Raw genomic sequence first — 13,107 nt, forward strand, 5'->3', positions numbered from 1 at the left:
ATGCACGCTCAGTACCTCAGCAGGACAAAAAAAAAATTGGGATTGCTTTTAAAAAAGCAGTTTGCAGAGCAGTGGGTAAACAGCAATGCAGCTGTCAGGAAGCCTTAGAAGGCAGCCTAACAACCAACACCGCTGATCCACCACAATATAGCCTCCCCTTGCACTGCACACACAGTGACTGGTGTGTTGTACAGGCAAAATCGCTAGCAGCAGAAGCAGTTTTTTTTTCTTCTTCCCTGCCTAACGCTCTCCCTACAGAATCAGCAGCAGCAACCTCTCCCTATGCTAAGATCGGCAGAAGTAAGATGGAGGTCGGCGTGCACGCCCTTTTATAACCCCTGTGACGCCCACCAAAGCAAGCCAATCACTTGCATGCCCTTCTGAAAGATGGTGGTGACCCCTGCCTATGTCATCACGTTGCCCACAGTGTCCGTGGATCCTGATTGGCTGAAAAAGAGCGCAAAACAAACTTTTGAAACGCGACTTTGGCGCGTAAGTCGCCGACCTCGTGGCCGACCTCATCCTAGGGTCGGGTTTCATTTCATGAAACCCGACTTTGCCAAAAGTCGGCGACTTTTGAAATTTTTCGACCCGTTTCGCTCAACTCTAATTGGAACTATAGAAATAAAAAAATATATGTATTTTTATTAGGAGACCAATCAAGTGCAGCCCTCAGCTATCTCCGATGGTCACATTGAGAATGAATGTGCATGCTCAGCCTCCCCTCTGAAGAGCCTCATTCTCGTGATCAGTAAGAGTCCCAGCAATTAGATCTTCAGCAATCAAAAAATTTATTCCCATAACTATGGATAGGGTCAACCTCTTATCTTGGTGCATACCCTTTAAGGAGAAACCTGATTGTGGACAGTAAAAAGCTTAGATTCAGCAGTCAGGCAGAAAAGTAATTTACTATTTCATCAACTAAATTGTCAAAATTTTAAAAACTTGCATTATATCTAGAGTCACGTACATCTGTATACTGAGTCCATCTGTAGCACTATTGCCGACACCCCTGCATGTTGTCCCCTTTTCCCTCCATGCTGAGACGCTAGCTTACTCACCATCTCAGACCAATGGCATGGTCCCCAGGGTAACTTCCTGTCTGCGTACTCGCTGCAGCTCTTGGCGCTGCGCCTAGTGCGCACATGCGCTCCTTTGCCACTAAAGGAGAAGGGAGCACATTTTGCTAAATACCCTTAGCCTGTTGCTGAGAGGCATCTTGTGTAAAAGACTCTCCTTTAGGAAGTCAACAAGCAACAAGTTTAGTCATTAGGTAGTTGGTGTTCTACCAGTGCAGTTGTGAGGTCACCTGGTCACGATGCGGCCAGTTGTCACGCCACGCTCACCCGGGGCGGGGACTCCGCGGCCAACGTCACCACTTCCGGTGCCGCTTCCGCTCCGGGGGTCCCGTCGGGTGCGCATGCGCCCCACTCACACTTGATCCTGTGGCTGCATGGCTTTGCCTGGCGCAAATGCTTGCCCTTCTCTGCTCTGACTGATGCCACACCATCTCTATGGTCCTGGAGGACCTAATCCAGAAGTCCCAGTGCTCGTTCCCTATATCAGGCTGCCTCTTCCTATGGGAGGCTCCTGATTATTGTTGTGCTTCCCTGCTAGGCCTGCTTGGTCCCTGCTCAGTCGCTCTCTGTATTCGGGTCTCTTGCCTTGTGCTCTGCCGTGCTTCTTAGCATACGCTGTGCTCCTGTACTGTGCACTGTCGTGCTCCTTAGCACACGCTATACTCCTGCCTTGGATCTGCCGTGCGTCCTAGCACACGCTCTGCTCCTGTACTGTGCTCTGATGTGCTCCTTACCACATGCTCTGCTCCTGCACTGTGCTCTGCTGTGCTTCTTGGCACACACTCGTTTTGCTCAATGCCCTGTCGTGCCTCTTAGCATACCTTCTGTCTTGCCTTTCCACTCAGGCGTGCTTCCCAGCACGTGCTCTGCCTAACCTTGTACTCAGGCATGCTCCCTTGCACGCACCCTGCTTTGACTGCACCCAGGCGCGCTTGTCAGTGCACGCCATACATGATCCCGTTTACTCGCCTTGCACTTTCCAGTACTCAGCACACCCCCCGTGTACACGCCCTGTATAGTCCTGAACCCTGCGTATTCTCGTGTACACGCCCTGTATGATTCTATACCCAGCGTGCCCCTGTGTCCATGCTTTGCACACTCTTGTACTCTGCAGGTTCCCTGTTGCACCCTGCTAGAGACACTCACTCGTTTCTTCTGTGAGCCAGCCACCTGGTTCCAGCAGTCGTGGTACTAAGCCCCCCTGGGTCTGCCCCTGAGACTCCCTGTTTGGGGGGTGGTCCTCACTAGGTCAGCTCGCCCTGGGTGGGCTGGTATCATAACCCAGAGGGTCCACTCCAGGAGTCGTCACACCAGTGTTCTGAAACCAAAGCTCCCTGATCCCAGTGTGGTCAGTCATTTTCCCGAAGTCCATTAGTCCAGAAGTGCCAATTGCTTGAACATTGTCCCCTGGTCCCGGAGCAGCCAAACCTTAATCTGAAGTTCATTGGTTCGAATGCGGCCAGTCCAGTTCCCTAAGTTCCCTGGTTCCAGCACAGCTAGTACCTGAACATTGTCCTCCGGTCCATGTGCGGCCAATCTCTGATCTTGTATCCTAGACTGCCGTGCCTGAACATAGCCCTAGCCCTAATCAGTGTCAGCAAACTTTACCCCTGGGGTCAGCAGCTGCAGTTTCGGGGTCTGCCCAGGAATGGTACCTGGTGGCTATCTGCAGCCCAGTCTATCTCCACCATCAGGAGCTCCATTGAATACCTGGTTGCCGCTTAGCTATGCCCCTTCCTGGGCAGGTCAGGTCTTGTGGCACAGTGGGTCCACAAATCCACGTGCGCCACTGTTGGACATAACACCATCTACTATTCTATCAGAAGTTGGATTGTACACGTCGTACCTAATGGAACTTTTGTGTCTATTATTCAGACATCCAACTTCTGAACTATCCTACAACATCTGACAATACTGAAAAACCCTCCACTGCTTTAACAATTAAAGTCGTTGTCGGATAATTTTTTTTCCTAATCCCTTGCACATGTCAAAAATGATAATGACCAAGGTCCAGCGCTGCCTCTCCGCTATTACTTCAGTCTTTGTTTACTGACTGCATCAGTGACATCACCTGAAAAGCGCAAATCAAAGCTGAGGTCAATCACTGAGTACAGCGGGTCATGCCATCTACATCATCAGAACCACTGAGCCCTGTGATTGGCTGCAGCATTTACAGGCATTGATGATGTGATGTTACCGATGCAGCCAATCAACAAAGTTTGGAACTGCGGCAGACAGGAAGCACTTGACGTGAGGTGTGTGAACAAAAAGCTCAGTTGGCTATTTTACCAGTCTCTGAGCCTATGAAGTAATAAAAGTTAAAATAAAGAGAATCCCTTTAAAGTGACTTTTAGTAAATGATGACTTGTCTGGAAATTAAATAGAATTGATTGCTGTAATTCAGAAGTTGTAGGGGAATTGTTGGAACAGTTAAAACGTATTATTTTTAATTTATTTTACTCATTTAAATAGCACCATTAATTCCACAGCGCTTTACAGACATCATTGGCACTGTCCCCGATGGGGCTCACAATCCATGTTACATTATTAATATGACCTCATTCCCTGGAGATTTCAGATCCTTTATTGGTGGGATGCTTTCGTGACTCCATGCATACAGACATGCCGAACTCGCAGGTATCGTTCATATTGCTGAATTGTTGCAGATCTTTATGTTGCATTCACGTCATTTATTTTAACATTTATATGAGTGTGATCATTGATTGAATGATACATTCTACAATCTTTTTCCTTCTGCTATAGGACTTTGTGCTTTTATCATTTTTGTCTTTTTGCCTATTTTTCTGGCCTTATTTTATCCTCATACCTTTGCCTGGCCTTCGCTTTATGCCTTTATCAGTTCTCGTAATTATCCTTTATTTCGTAACAACAGTACACAGTTACCCTTCCCTGGTGTGATACACATTTAACTGATCTTCTATAGCAGTGATCAGATGTTCTTCTCTTTTTTTGACTTCTCTCTCTTTCCAACTCTCTTTCTGAGATCTAAGGCTATGTTAACTTCTGCGCTATTATAATAAATGTAGCAAATCTTCCACCAGCTTAAATAAGTTAAGACTGATGTAGAGACATGTTCACACATAGCAGTTTTTTGCATTTCTTTTCCGTGTGGTTTTAATGCAGGAAAAAAATCAATGTTTTTAAAATCTCATTCACATGGAGTGTTTTTATTTTCCTTGCACTTTTTCACCTTTAAAAAATGCAGCATATAAAATCATTACAGAGTTTTAACTGGTTTTCCCCCATTGAGATTACTTAGCAGCAAAAAATGCATAAAAAACGCATGTAAATTTCAGGGGGGGTTCTAGCCAAAGCCTGCATTTATCAAAAAAAAGTGTATCAAAAACCATGGGCTATGTACAATGGGTATGGAAAGTATTCAGACCCTTTTAAATTTTTCACTCTTTGCTTCATTGCAGCCATTTGGTAAATTCATAAAAGTTCATTTTTTCTCATTAATGTACACTCTGCACCCCATCTTGACGGAAAAAAAGAAATATAGAAAATTTTGCAAATTTATTAAAAAATAAAAAACGAAATATCACATGGTCATAAGTATTCAGACCCTTTGCTCAGACACTCGTATTTAAGTCACATGCTGTCCATTTCCTTTTGATCTTCCTTGAGATGGTTCTACTCCTGCATTTGAGTCCAGCTGTGTTAAATTAAACTGATAGGACTTGATTTGTAAAGGCGCACACCTGTCTATATAAGACCTCATATCTCACAGTGCATGTCAAACCAAATGAGAATCATGAGGTCAAAGGAACTGGCCAAGGAGCTCAGAGACAGAATTGTGGCAAAGCACACATCTCGCCAAGGTTCCAAAATAATTCCTGCAGTACTCAAGGTTCCTAAGAACACAGTGACCTCCATAATCCTTAAATGGAAGAAGTTTGGGACAACGAGAAGTCTTCCTAGACCTGGTTGTCCAGCCAAACTGAGCAATCGTGGGAGAAGAGCCTTGGTGAGAGAGGTAAAGAAGAACCCCAAGATCACTGTGGCTGAGCTCCACAGATGCAGTAGGAGATGGGAGAAAGTTCTACAAAGTCAACTATCACTGCAGGCCACCACCAGTCGGGCCTTTATGGCAGAGTGGCCCGACGGAAGCCTCTCCTCATTGCAAGACATATGAAAGCCCAAATAGAGATTGCTAAAAAACACATGAAGGACTCCCAAACTATGAGAAATAAGATTCTCTGGTCTAATGAGATGAAGATAGAACTTTTTGTTGATAATTCTAAGCGGTATGTGTGGAGAAAAACAGGCACTGCTCCTCACCTGCCCAATACAATCTCAACAGTGAAACATGGTGGTGATAGCATCATGTTATGGGGGTGTTTTTCAGTTGCAGGGACAGGATGACTGGTTGCCATTGAAGGAAACATAAATGCGGCCAGGTGCAGAGATATCCTAGATGAAAACCTCTTCCAGAGAGCTCTGGACTTCAGACTTGGCCGAAGGTTCACCTTCCAACAAGACAATGAACCTAAGCACACAGCTAAAATAACAAAGGCGTGGCTTCAGAACAACGCTGTGAGCATTCTTTACTGGCCCAGCCAGAGCCCTGACCTAAACCCAATTGAGCATCTCTGGAGAGACCTGAAAATGGCTGTCCACCAACGTTCACCATCCAACCTGACGGAACTGGAGAGGATCTGAAAGGAAGAATGGCAGAGGATCCCCAAATCCAGGTGCGAAAAACTTGTTGTATCATTCCCAAGATCAATCATGGTTGTACTAGCTCAAAAGGTGCTTCTACTCAATACTCAGCAAAGGGTCTGAATACTTATGGCCATATGATATTTCAATTTTTCTGTTTTAATGAATTTGCAAAAATTTCTACTTTTCTGTTTTTTTCAGTCAAGATGAGGTGCAGAGTGTACATTAATGAGGGAAAAAAATGAACTTTTTTGAATTTACCAAATGGCTACAATAAAACAAAAAGTGAAAAATTTAAAGGGGCCTGAATACTTTCCGTACCCACTGCAAATCTCCTACTGTGTAATCTGACCCTGCGGACATATTCCCCCCATTTTGTGCCTTAAGCAGGGTTAAAACGAGTCAATAAGAAATCATCCATGTTTCATATAGAAAATATGATTTATCATCTATATGCAAAATAAGTGGGTTTTTTTTTTTAAATCCATGTGCTTTCCATGTGTCCATATTTTACTTCCGTATGGCATCTGACTTTTGAATAAACAATTTAATAAATAATAAAGGTCACATACAAGAGACAAAATACAGTTTTACAGATCACATACAGTTTCCTATTATAATAATTGTAATAGATCCATGAAAAATGCAGAACAAATAGACAGTGAATCATATATTTTTTACCCACTTATTGATTTATAATGGGAGAGTCTGATACAGAATAAAGTTGTTCTATCAAGGTAGTGGAACAACGCGGCTGGATGGATGGATGGATGGATGGGTGGGTGGATGAATGGGTGGATGGATGGGTGGTTGGGTGGATGGGTGGATGGATGGGTGGATGGGTGGATGGATGGATGGATGGATGGATGGGTGGATGGGTGGATGGGTGGATGGGTGGATTGGTGGATGGATGGATGGATGGATGGATGGGTGGATGGATGGATGGATGGATGGATGGATGGATGGGTGGATGGATGGATGGATGGATGGGTGGGTGGATGAATGGGTGTATGGATGGGTGGATGGGTGGATGGGTGGATGGATGGGTGGATGGGTGGATGGATGGGTGGATGGATGGATGGATGGATGGGTGGATGGGTGGATGGGTGGATGGATGGATGGATGGGTGGATGGATGGGTGGATGGGTGGGTGGGTGGACAGTCAGGCAGACAGACAGATACCTTGTTCACATTCACATCCCTTGGCAAGTGAAAAGGTTTTAAATACTAGAGTAGGATTGTCCCACAAGGGTTGCCGTGATGTGGCGGGATGGCTTGTACATTATTTTGATCAAAATTATGTTTACTAAATACCCTTATTAGAGTTGAGCGACCTTTGGTTTTTTAGGGTCGAGTTTCGTTTCGTGAAACCCGACATTTCCAAAAGTCGGGTCGAGCAAGATCGTCCGATTATAGGGAAAAGTCGGGGTCGTCCCGAAACACGAAACCCAATGTAAGTCAATGGGGAATAAAAGTCGGCAGTGAGAGGAGGACAGGAAATACACCAACAGTGCCCATTTGAATGCCAAAAGCATCAATTCTTCTTACTTAAGCTTGTCAACCTTAATTAACTTCATAATACAAGTTACGCACTGAAAAATGGGGGTTATTTGGCTACAGACTGTCAGGGGGAGGGCTGGCTCCAGGTTTTCATGTGCCCTGGGCGAAAGAGCGCCCCTTTACCACATACCACAACTCATCATGCTCCGATACGGTAGAGAAATAGCGGTAAAGTACAATGAAAAATACTTCACTTTTTACATCTCATGACGAGGCCCATCTATTTCTCCATACAGAATCAATGGTCCCATATAATGTTTGAAACAGTATATGATGAGCTCCACATAATGCTACAGTATATGTTGGTCCCCATGGATGAAGCTCCACTGTCTTATGGGCCCAAATAATGCTCCAAACATAATGGGCCCCATTTCTAATGCTCTAGTGTATAATGAGCCCTGTAAATGCTGCTCCAGTGTCTGATGTCCACCTTTGGAATGTTCCAGTGTATGGTGGGCCCCATCTATCATTCTCCAGAGTATAGTGCTCCCCAAAAATTGCTGTCCCAACATTGAAAACAATCAAATAAGTCTCCTCGCTAGGGAATCCCTGTACTTGTCTGGACTCCTCGTCGTCCCCATCTTCCATCTCACTGCACAGTATTTCAACTTTGCAAGTGCTGTGATCCTGAGCAAGCAGGGGGGGCCCACTCATTGGCGACGGCACTGGCACAGGGCCCCTGATAGTACGGTGGTGTGTCTGATGGCGGGTGGGCCGAACCTGCACTTTCATCTGCAGCTTCCTCTTTGTCACCGTGTAAGATGGAACTGTATATGGGAAGGGTAACCTGAGTTTCATCAGGGTCAGATTCAGGCCGTGTAGCGTGCGAGGGGAATGTAGTGGTCTGGGTCAATGTACCAGCAGATTCATCGAGCAGTGGCTGGGCATCAGTGCACTTGTGTCGCCCCCAGGAGTACAGTCGCCACAGTGGCATTACCTTCTTCCTAGGGAGTGTGATGTCATGCTTGGGAGCAACGAACGATCTCTCTAGCAGGTTAACTGACTGGGCGGCGTTATTCCCACGAGTCATGACCCTCCAAACAGCGTTCATGAAGGCAAAGTGTTTGTTTTACGTGGGCAGTATGGTTGCAAAGTTGAACCTTAAAGGAATGTCCAGAAGGGCACCACCAGGAGTGGAGCCTATGGTTAAATTCGACTCCACCTGGGAAACCTCAACCATGCCAGCTACAGAACAGATGCACACATTGCAAGCTTAATTCCGTTAACGAACGAGACTACGTCATGCCCCGCGGTCCGAGTCCGGCTTACTAGAGGGACACGTGAGGCTCTGGCACATGAGATTGGCCAATAACTGGTGTGTCATGCCCTTACATGTCCGTGGCTGCATGTGCGCTACATTGAAAAGGCCAGCGTTTGTCGCTTACAGGTGCAGTTAACCCGCTGAACAACGTTAGTGATGGGAATTACTGATTACAATTATTACCCGCGAACAATGATTTCCCAGTAAGTGCAGGTCAACCGCAGTTCCGGAATAAGGCCTAACCGTCATTCCTGAAAAAATGAAAAACTTACGTGTGCAAACCACAGGTGCTGTAGCTTGCTTAACAGCTCGCCAGCCGTTCTCACGCCCAGTATGGATTACACGTGATTGCACAAAGGTGAGAAAGGGTACCGTATCCCCAGATAACATGTATGGATAGCGTACACATTCAAAATATATGTCTATACATCTGGAGGCAGGCTCAGACGGTGTTAGGCCCAGTATGGATTGCACGTGATTGCACAAAGGTTAGAAAGGGAACCGTATCCCCAGATAACATGTATGGATAGCGTACACATTCAAAATATATGTCTATATACATCAGGAGGCAGGCTCAGACGGTGTTAGGCCCAGTATGGATTGCACGTGATTGCACAAAGGTTAGAAAGGGTACCGTATCCCCAGATAACATGTATGGATAGCGTACACATTCAAAATATATGTCTATACATCAGGAGGCAGGCTCAGACGGTGTTAGGCCCAGTATGGATTGCACGTGATTGCACAAAGGTTAGAAAGGGAACCGTATCCCCAGATAACATGTATGGATAGCGTACACATTCAAAATATATGTCTATACATCAGGAGGCAGGCTCAAATGGTGTCAGGCACAGTATGGATTTGACGGCCCAGACTACACAGCGGAGGAGCAGGGAGAGGTAAAGATTGCAAATGCTGGGGCCCTGCCCAAGCAAGGGGGGCCCACTCGTGGGCGTCGGTACTGGCACTGGGCCCCTCATAGTACGGCGGTGTGTCTGACGGCGGGTGTGCACCACCACCATCAGAGACACTTGATTGCACTATGAGGGACCCTGTGCCAGTGCCTGCGCCCAAGAGTCGGCCTACCCACCTGTCCAGGGCAACGGCACTCGCACGGTGTCGTGCGCTAGGTGGTGACCCCGGCCATGGGGGGGGAGGCAGCACTGATAGGGAGTTTTAGAAAGTGGCATATGTTGATGCTGGACATTCAGCTGATGCAAAAGGTGAAATAAGTCAAGTCCCAGGAAGAGGTGGACCAAAGCAAGCCATTTTTCTGTCACCCTATGTGTCATCAGGGGAAGGTGGGACAAAATCCTTGGAAACCCATGCGTAGTTCATTTTAATGAAGGTTAGATCATCCACATTTTGGGTTGACAGACGGGTCCTTTTTTCTGTCAGGATTGATCCAGCTGCACTGAAGACTCTTTCCGATAGCACACTTGCAGCTGGGCAAGCGAGCTCCTGTAATGCATATTGTGCCAATTCAGGCCAGGTGTCCAGTTTAGCGGCCCAATAGTCAAAGGGGAATGACCTGTGTGGGAGAACATCGATATGGGAGGAAAAGTAGTTTGTAACCATAGTTGACAACTGCTGTCTCCTGTCACTTTCCATCGATGCAGTATTACCAGTTGTGTGAGCGGTACCTGAAAAATCAGTCCACAACATTGTCATGAAACCCCTGTCTCCAACGCCACTTCTGCTGTGTGCACCACGAACACCTCTGCCAAGCTGAACCCGGCCCGTACGGCTCGTGTGAGAACCATCACCGCTGCTGTGTGCTGGGAATGCCTCAAGCAACCGATTTACCAGAGTTGCTTGTTTATTAGCCAATATTAGGTCAAGGTTCTCCTGTGGCATGATGTTTTGTAATTTGCCTTTATAGCGTGGATCCAGGATGCTGGCCAACCAGTAGTCGTCATCGTTCATCATTTTGGCAATGCCGGGGTCCCTTTTTAGGATTTGCAAGGCATAATATGACATGTGGGCCAATGTTCCCGGTGTCAATGATGCACTGCGAGTGCTGGTTGGAGGAGCACTTTCTGGCAAATCCACATCCCTCCAGTCACGCACAAACCCTGTACCAGACCTTGCCACGCCAACATTTTCACTTGCCCCACGAGATGCATCCTCCTCCCCTAAGTAATCATCCCCATCATCCTCCTCCTCCTCCTCTTCCTCCACCTCATCCAGGTGAGGTCCCTGAGCAGACAATGGCTGAATGTCATCAAGGATTCCCTCCTCCTCTTCCTCCTCATCAACATTGGCTGCAGAAGCCTGCTCCTTAAGGTGCGTCAAAGTTTGCATGAGCAGACGCATAAGTGGGATGCTCATGCTTAGGATGGCGTCGTCTGCGCTTACCAGCCGTGTGCATTCCTCAAAACACTGAAGGACTTTACAGAGGTCTTTCAGCTTCGACCACTGCACACCTGTCAACTCCATGTCTGCTCTCAAAGTGCCTGGCCGTGTATCCTCCCACAAATGCATTATGGCCTGCCTCTGCTCGCACAGCCGCTCCACCATGTGCAGGGTGGAGTTCCACCTTGTTGCAATGTCGATAATGAGGCGGTGGTTGGGAAGGTGGAGCAATCGCTGCAGCTTCTGCATACGAACGGAGTGTACAGGCGACCGGCGGATGTGCGCGCACAGTCTTTGCACCTTCTGGAGCAGGGCTGTTAACTCCGGATAATTTTTGAGGAAGCACTGCACCACCAGGTTCAAGGTGTGAGCCAAGCAAGGTATGTGGCTGAGTTTTGAAAGGGCTATGGCTGCCACAAAATTACGGCCGTTATCACTAACTACCTTGCCTGCCTCAAGATGTACACTGCCCAGCCATGACTCAGTTTGTCGCTTCAAGTACTCGGCCAGCACCTCGGCGGTGTGTCTGTCGCCCAAACACATCATCTGCAACACAGCCTGCTGACGCTTTCCACTAGCTGCTCGATAGGGGGACACCTTGTGTGCAACAGTGGCAGCTGCAGATGGAGTGCTCGTACGACTGCGCTCTGTGGACGAGCTTTCACTTCTGGAGGAGGAGGAGGGTCGAACGCCTACAGCCAACTGTTTCCTATACCGTGGGCTAGGCAGCACTGTCCCACCACCGCTGTCCCCTGTGGACCCTGCATCCACCACATTAACCCAGTGCGCAGTGATGGACACGTAACGGCCCTGGCCATGCCGACTGGACCATGCATCAGTTGTGAGGTGCACCTTTCCGCTCACTGACTGCTTGAGTGCATGGACAATGCGATCTTTCACATGATGGTGGAGGGCTGGGATGGCTTTGCGAGAGAAGAAGTGGTGACTGGGTAGGTCATAGCGTGGTACTGCATAGGCCATGAGTTCGCGGAAAGCTGCGCTTTCCACCAACCGAAAGGGCATCATCTCAAACGAGATTAGTTTGGCAATGTGGGCGTTCAAACCCATTGTACGCGGATGAGAGACTGAGTACTTTCTTGACCTACTCATGGTGTCTGGGAGGGTGAGCTGGACTTGAGAGCTGCATATGGTGGAAGTAGCGGTGCACAGGGCGGACTGAGAGAGGGTTGATGATGGTGATGGAGTTGGTGTTCTTTCTGATGGCCTAGAATCAGTCTTTCGTTGATATAACAGTGGGATTCCCTGACTGCTGTGGCCTTGCAACGACACCTCAACATTTGCTGCTATGCTAACCGGTGGGCTTACAGTGGGGGAAACAATGTAGCGTTGCTGACTACCTTCGTTGTGATCAGTTGCACATGTGGCACTTGAGGTTTGGTGTTGTGTCCACGCTTGCAAGTGCATGCTGGTTAAATGTCTAAGCATGCAACTGGTATTCAAATTTTTCAGATTTTTCCCTCGGCTAAAGGTCTTTGCGCACTTCTTACAGATAACCTTGGCCTGATCATGAGGATTTTGTTCAAAAAAGTGCCACACTGCACTCTTCCTACTTTGGCAGACATTTTGCGGCCTAGCACGCTTTGATGTTTTGACCCTCTGGACAAGCTGTCCAGCAACTCTTTTGATTTTTGGAACCTGTCTTTGGAGTGCTCCGGGCCTGCCAGATAACAGCTGTTGCGATGTCGATGTCTGCTGTGGATGCTCCTCATCTGAGCTATTGGAAGCAGCACCCTCTTCCCCCAATGGATGCCAATCTGGGTCAACAACTGGGTCATCCATCACCTCCTCTTCAATGTCATGTGCACCTTCCTCTGTGTCACCGTGTATGGTGGTATAGTGTGCAGGAAGGGGCACCTGAGTCTCATCAGGGTCAGAATCTGGCTCTGTACACTGCAAGGACAATGTAGTGCTCTGAGTGAATGTGCCAGCAGAATCATCCATCAGCGGCTGTGCATCAGTGCACTCCATGTCAGATTCATCTTGGCCTGGGTAATTCACCATTTGACTTGATAATCCAGGCATGGTATGTGAAAACAGCTCCATGGAGTAATCAGTAGTATGGCCTGCGTCATCCTTCAATCTTGGTTGGGGTGAAGGACACAAGGAAAGGTGTGGTTCATGAACATGAGCCTCCAATGACGACTCAGT

Source organism: Dendrobates tinctorius, unplaced genomic scaffold (assembly GCF_039654945.1).
Source record: "Dendrobates tinctorius isolate UK_male_01 unplaced genomic scaffold, ASM3965494v1 ptg000245l, whole genome shotgun sequence".
NCBI classification, from domain to species: domain Eukaryota; kingdom Metazoa; phylum Chordata; class Amphibia; order Anura; family Dendrobatidae; genus Dendrobates; species Dendrobates tinctorius.